The sequence below is a fragment of the Amblyomma mixtum genome, chromosome 1, assembly GCF_055824585.1.
Source record: "Amblyomma mixtum isolate Tamu chromosome 1, ASM5582458v1, whole genome shotgun sequence".
Lineage (NCBI taxonomy): Eukaryota > Metazoa > Arthropoda > Arachnida > Ixodida > Ixodidae > Amblyomma > Amblyomma mixtum.
The window spans coordinates 242,921,283-242,929,277 of NC_143012.1; positions in this window are offsets into that span (position 1 = coordinate 242,921,283).

Consider the following 7,995-nt stretch of genomic DNA (forward strand, 5'->3'; position numbering starts at 1 on the left):
AAAAGCAGAGATTTTAGCCGGCGGGAATATTCACTGACATCCTACTCTGCGTAGGGGAGAGAATGGGGGAGTAAAGATGGAAGGAGGGTAGTAGAAAAAGAGTGCGGTCATTGAGTAGGGTTGCAACGCAATAGTTCACTGCATGATGGCTTCTTTCGATGAAATCGAAGTCAACTTCTGTGCATGTACAGCGCGGTGGTCAAGTCTTCGGGCACAGGAGTTTGAACGCAGCAGGTCACGTGAAGGTTGGTTAGCATGCAGCGGCGTCACGCATGATGTCCTGCAACGTGCCAGGCTGATTCGTTCCAATGCAGTCCCATCACTGCAAGGCACTGTGGCAACGCACCACCGTGAGTGGTGCGAACACAGTGACATCATGAGTGGCACCATCGGGACGTCACGGACAGATGAGCCAAATAATAACAAATAATGTTGTACGCCGCAGGAAACAAAGTAAGCTCCATTTCGAGCTACATTGTAGTAACGTAGTTATCATTGCGGAAGTAATTTTTTTTTCGTGATTGCTGACACGCTCAATCTTCATTCGAAGCATACAGGAAGTGGCGTCTTGCTCTGAAACCTATGGCTGCCTCAAAATGTTTCTGTCAAGGTCTTGTATCCTTCGCATTTGCTTATCGGGGCATTCAATGTACGAACATCTTTATTTGCCGGAAGCGGCCACAATAAGATCGGAAACGATAATATGCGCAGGCAGATCAGATTTCCGTTCTTTTCTGGCTTTAGAATTCTTATGAGCTGAGCAACACAAGCACGAAGAGTCGTTCCAGCTAATACGAATCCAGAGACATCTTTTGTACAGAAATGAGACGTTTGGACATTGCGAAGTCTACATCGATGGAAGGCGGGGGGGGGGGGGGGGGGGGGAGGAACGGGATTTTGCATGGTGCATAACGCGCCCATACCATTCTTCTCCGAGGACGTGTTTGCGATTCGACAGCCGGAAATGCTGTGAGCATCCCTGCACTCCCTTAACATTACATAAAAATTTTAAAGGCGGTAGGAATGACACTTTTCTGAAAGCTAGACTATTATGCTGGATAAAAGGGTACTGAATAACCAAAGCACAAAAAAGAAAGAAAAGTTTGTGGAGCTTCCAGGCTCCTTCTATATTGCCAAGTATGCACGCGTATGGGCGTAGAAGACTTGCTAAAGAAAAAAAAAAGGAAAGATGTCAGCCCTGAATCTCCGGGCCGGAATCAAATATCCTCCGGCAATGCTTGAAGCTGCTTCCTCATTTCTCTTTTCCAACGTAGCAAGTACAACCTGACGTTCGCAATAAAAGGGTAAACAAGTTAATGTTATCCGGGAAACCTCCTTTACGCTTTTAGAGAATTGGAATATTGCATGCAAATTTCGTTTAATGTGCCAACCTCTTATTTCACTCGCGTACGCGGCAGTTAATTTTCAGTTGATCGATCTCTTGGCTTGACAGCCACCGGTACGGAGATAAATGTTGAGTAGACGTGTACGGCTTTCAGCTTCCTCGCGCACTTCGCTGTTTTAACTATAACATTAAAATTCAGAATAAACGGGTCGCTCGTCAATCGCCAGTACTGACGAGTGTAAGTTGTATGGAAGTTTTTCAGAAATTTGCTATTGAAGACACTTTTTTTTTTCGCTCTCTTTCTCTCTAAACTAAACGTCTGTAGTTGGTTAAAAGATATGACGGAGCGCTTTTACGACTTGCAAATGGGATTTAGCGGCGTTTACATGTAACTTCTGGGCACATATCCTCAGTATACGAGGCCTTTAAATATAAACTATTTCTTTCTGAGAAAAACTACATACATTTCTGTGAACCCGGAATTGAAGCCTCGTATTTATATTGGCAGGAGCACTGCACTTGGCCAAATTACTGTCTGCCATGGCAAGCCTACCTTAATTTAAGAGCGTACGTTGCTGGGCTAGTCGGTCAATCATGGTGAATAAAAGGGGGGGAGGGGTACTGCGCACCTTGTTTTTTTGTGCGCAGTACCCCCCCCCCCCCCCCCTTTTATTCACCAAGCCTACCTTAAATGCAATGTTCCTCGAGATGGAAGAGTATGCCACAGAAGCACTAGTTTCGTTCGAAAATTATCACAACTCCAACCTGTCCTCTACCGGTTCTTCACGGCGTGTCCTGACCACAAACACATCAATATTGTGTGAGTGGTTGGTGCGATTCTCTATAATGCATCACTGAAAGAAGTTTTTCATCATGCATTTAACTTTTGGTAAAATTTTTGCAAAGCGTTTTAGTATGAGGTGCACTTTTTTTTGCTGTTTATTGGGGCAACCTTTGGGTGAAACATTTTCAAAATGGATGGCAGGATATTGGCCTTCGGTCCACTGATTAGATACAAGGATAAAAAATGGCGGCTAGCCGCTGTTTTGCGAGACCTTCTGCTTCTGCTATATTAGCACAAATTCTTGAAAGTGCTGAATTTCTGAGATGCCGGAAATTTCGTTTCTAAGCCCGCAATGTGCACGCGTTTAAAAGCAAAAATTTCGAGGTTTGCTGCCCGCCTGTCTGTGCAGACTACTCGTAGTAGTTTCGTTTTCTTTGTGCCCATGAAATGTCGAGTGCGATTCGAAGTGCCAGGAGCAGGCCATCTACAAAATTATTCTAATTCAGCCAAAATGGAGTCTTGCGAACTACACACCTGTCCACGTGCATGGTCTAAATCTGTAATTACTATTAATTTTTTACCTTCGTGCCAAATTACCTAAATATAGACGAAGGTTTTCTACTCAAACTTTTCATAATTCTTCATTTAAACTAGCATTTCATCTGCGTTGTAAGGAAAAAAAAACAATCTTTCCTTAAACAATGTATACTTACCTCACTGATCACAAAATTTTGTTGCAAGGCTTAGCCCGGTAAAAGCACATTCTGGTTGCTTTCTTTCATGCCGCTGTTTGCTTATTCTCTCATTTTTTAAGGCAAACTTCTACCTAACACTATGTGGAGCCTCTAAGCGTACGGCTGTATTGCGCATTAGTAGAGGTCGACGCTTTCTTTCCATTGACTTCAATCCCGCCAGTACATAAACAAAACTGACACCACTCAGCGAAATGCAAAGAGAAAGGAGCGATCCCAGATACAGCCTAGAAGCAGCAGAGAGAGCAAGTAGATGGATAGAAGTGATGATAAATGAAATACAATTATCAAAAATAAGAAAAATGGCAAAGGAAACGGCTTGAACTAGCAGTTTGTGGAGCGAGGCAGAAACAGCAGTGGAGCAGGTGGCAAAGTTCTCACGTTAGCATTCTACAATGCGCTCATTGTGCGTAATACGTGTTGCTTCACAAGCAATGATCCCCATCTGGTGGAGGGAAAGTGTGTAAGGACAGCATAATGTATACTGAAATAACAGCAGTGTGTTCTCCATGTATTGCAACGAGGAAAGACGGAAAAAAATGTTTTGTTTCAAAGGGGGAAGATTGATGGCTCTAAGCATATCTTCACAGATCTAACTGCTGGTGTAGCTCCGTCTATCGGGTCTACCGAGTAGCGGGGTAGCCTAGTGACAGTGGAGTTATGTAGCAGCTGAAACCAAGAAATTGCCACCATTGTGTAAGAGGGAAAAGCTTGTAGAGTGCGAAAAAAATCAACCTTGGGGGATTCGCTTAAACATTTAACCAACATTGTGTCAGCAACTTGATTTAAATAAAGCATTTTGACAATACAGGGTATCTCATCTGAATTTGTCGGCAATTTTCGAAAATAAATTTTAGCTAGAAGACACTGTAGCAGGTTCTCATATGCCGGGATGGGCAGGTTGTAATGACGTCACAACGTCAAGTTACCTAGGCGACAGGTGGTCCACCTGCTTTTTCGCTCACAATGCCGACTGCGACCAAGCCGGCCCTTTTTTTTTTTTTGCACCATCAGGTTAAATTCTCACTTAGTTTGTAATGAACAAAAATAGCGCATGCAATAATGATTGAATCGGACTATGAACTGTAAGTGGTGTAACTGTTGTCAGGTTCGTCATTCTTCTTTAGAACCTTATGGATGCATTTCCCTTTTTTTGTCCTATCAACTGCGTTGTCTAGATTAGGTGAAATGCTTTTAAAGTTTTTATACCATCGTTTACATTTAACCTCCAACATATTTTCTCCAACACCACGTGGAATCCTACGCTTTCTAGCAGTCGATCAAGATAAGCAGCTTGTATTAAACAAATATCTAAAAATGCATAACTTATAAAGAGCCTATGAAATACAAAGGGACTGTCATGTCCTCACTACGGTAGCTTTAATATACATGTCAGTAAAACGGGAATAGACCGCTGCTTTTTCTTCTTAAATGAGCTTGATATTGAGTATGCGAATATATTAGCAAACTACTACTGAGCCTTCGTCAGATATTTCCTGATTACGTTTTGTTTTCGTTTCGCAAACAACTTACGCCATATCTCAGTCGAAAATTTCTCTTGCATAATTACTCTACGGTCCCACTCAATTCCTCTCCTTATTAGTAAATGCTGATGTGTTCGGTAATGCCGCTCTTTTGTTTAACAGCTTCCAAGTAGAATATTATTGCAAATTTATTGCAATTTTTACCTCACTCAGTGAGCATTGTTCTTATATCTTCCTTTTTCTTTGCTGTAAGCATGGTTATCTTTTTCTCTTTATTCGTTTTACTAACTAAAATCAATCTGTCCTGACATGGGAAATAAAAGTATTCCGAATATCGCTACTGAAATAGTTTCGTTCAGAATTAGAAAGTATAAAAGGACGTCGACAGGTGAACCGGCGGGCAACACAGCGGCTAAGTAGTATCAGCTTCGAACAAAGAAAGCACCTGCCGTTTGATTCTGCGAAAAACGCGTCGCTCAGGAGAACCTTTCATGGAAGGACAAATAACGGAGAGGACAGTTCTGAAAAATTTAATGTGCCCGAGAAATTTCTCCATGCGTGTCCACGCACTGCCCTCCACTTTTACAACGCCATTGTTTTATTCATATCATCCATGCTTTCGGCTCCTCCAGCCATTGCTTTTTTCTGAAGCTTCTCACACGTATAAAGTGAATCAACGAGGCGTATCCTCGAGCACGAATGCTTTCTCTCCTCCTTTCCACTTACAGAGTGGCGCGGTAGCGCAAACTCGCGGTAACAGCGCAGGCAGCAGCGTCGCCAACACGAAGCTTTCGTGTACCGCAATGAAATATGACAGTCAGTGTCCCCCCCCCCCCCCCCCCCTTTTTCAACAAGCGGAGCTCCATGCCATGACCCTAATTTTAGAAGTGCGAGCAGCGTATTAACTCGACGTGACAGTCAGGGAGCGGGCGCCACAGCAGCCTAGAAGCAAGAGGTTATAAAGGGGCCTGGACTGAAAACCCAGCGCCCTCCAGCACCCACACGGTATTTGAGCGCGCGGTTAAAATCGCTCGCCTGTCATGCCTTACCGCAATCACGGAATGTTTGCTAGAAACAACGAGCTTTGTTCTCAGAAGCATTTTTTTCTCATGTTGCTGTTCACGCTTTGCACACCTCCACTTTCCAACAAACTGGTGCGTAAACATGACGCACCGTTATAGAAGACAAAATGCATTCCAGGAAAGAAACGAAAAAGAGGAGGGCATGAGTGCTTTTCAAAGAAATCAGCTTACCAGTTGTATTCTGAGCGAGAACTGTACGCGCCCTTAAAGCAAACAAGCAGGAACAGTTCTATTGCCCTGTCCTTGTCGGCCCATTCTATTACAGTATTATGCCTATTATTAAGTGCATCTTACATTCGGTCAAAAATGAAGAAAAGGAGGACGGCGGGAAAACAATTTTTTTTTCTCTGTCAAAAAACAATAAGAACATGTAAAGTGCATTATAATATTCAACTATGCATAATACTAAATGTGTACAAAAGGTTTTAATGTGCCTAATCTGTACAATAGTCCCCAATTACATATTCCATCAACAACGTTAAGCTCTTTGCTTCGGTGTTCAGAGGGTGAATGTAACCTTGCTGCTCTGTGTACTGTGGTCAGTGAAAGTCATGTACACCGCACAAGCTTCGATAACAGTGCATAGCAGCGGAAAGTTTCGATTGATTTTTCATAAGCCGCAGCACGAGGTATCGAAAAGAGAAATCTGACATGCCTGGAAGCAAAAGGCATCCCTTTTTCCGCTACAATACCACGAGGCGCGCCCGTATTTTGGTTGTACTATGATGTTTAGCCGAAGCTGCCATGTTTACACAAGTTTTAGTAACGACAGCACGCCGATGAGCTCAGCTAGCTCTCGTGTTCTTACAGAGAGAACCGGTACCTGCTTCCTTTTACTATTGACATGACAACCCATTACGTGGATAGTTAATCCTTTCGAAAAAATGCTAAATAAGCACTGGGAAGACCATCAGCAATGTGAAGTATCAACAATCTTTCGGCAGCGTAAAATAGCTTGCACCAACCACTAACTCTGTAAGAAATGGAAGAATTCTGTTCTTAGAGAACAACTTGCAGCTTAGAAAATTTGTAACAGAGTCAAAACTACCTAGGACTGGCTCAGCCTCACTGTTGCCGACTAAAAGCAAGGAAACCTCCACAAAAGCGATTTAACTTGTTGGTGCAGAAAACCGGCAAAAATGAAAACTTGAGGTTGCAGGGAAAATGAACAGCCGTTGGCTATCCTATAAAAGTTCCAGCGGCTCAAGATTGGCTCAATGAAAACCCATTGATAAATAAATACTCAACAAATTAAACGCAAAACAAAAAGAACTGAAATGCTGAAAGAAAACGCGAGCGCATTAAATACAAGCGAAGTTGGTTAATACTTCTAAAAATATCTTCGCTCCTTTGTAGTGAAATTAGCCGACGCTATAGAATTGAGCTCCCTCTGCTAGATGTTCCCATTTTGTTGTTTGTGCTTCAATTGTCTTCTTCGCATTTTATTCATTTTATGCGTGTAACTGAATTCGCACACCGAACAAATTGGACAGGTAGGACCTCACAACAGAAGTATACAAAACGAAGTGAACATAAAAAGAGCATAGAAGATTCAAAGACACTTGATGCGGATGGCACAGAGGCAGAGAAAACTTCACGCTGCATCAACTTGACCGAAAAAAATCTGTCGAGATGTGCCGTTCGCGTGCTTCTAGGCACGGAATTTCTACTCGATATCCTTACGACTTTCTGTCCTTCTTTCTAATAGCGGGTGATAAGGTACAGGCCTGTTCCGCATAGTATGGGCAGAATAAGTAGACAATTGCCGCTGTCTGTATATATCATCATAATCATCATCATCATTTTATTCCAACATCAACATTACAGATGCTGAGGACCGTGAACAAAAAGCCTCTAGCTGGGCTTGACGGTTTCATGCTCTCCCGCTTGGAAGCTACTCAACGGAAACGCGACTTCGACGAACACCAGCTCGCATTTCATGTCGAAGGCGATATGAAGAAACTACCATGAGACAATTTGGTTAAGAGATTACGAACCCTTTATTCCCTGTCAAGAGACAACTGACGCTCCATGTGGCGCTCGACAGCTCCTTTTTAGCAACTCGCTTCGCTAGGATTGCCGTCTGAATTGTCCTCAGAGTGGTTTACGTTTGGCAAATATATGCTGTGTCTTTCTTATAGTCATCTTCATCGGAAGAGGAAAATGTTCGAACTTCACTTCTCTAGCGTGTCGGAAACCGGTCCCGCTGACCCTTCCACTGTTATAGCGCGAAGTGCGCACGACATTTTAGTGGGCTGCGCCCAGGGAGCAGTTATTTCAAAGGCGTATATCGGCTTAATTTTCAAAAGAAGACGCCGCGCCGCGGGTGAAGATGAAACCCGCGATCTACACGCAGTGCGTGAAGCTGATTTGACACGCGTTCATAGAGTAGGAAAGCATGTCTAGCGCATCCGCACGCAGTAGCTGCTGTCAATGTGCAAAAATTTTGACCCTCCGATTTTTTTTTTCATCCTTTACCGAAATCTTGGATGAAGGACGTTTCTGCGTTTTCTTGCGTCAATAACCGGCCACGGCTATTCAATAATAA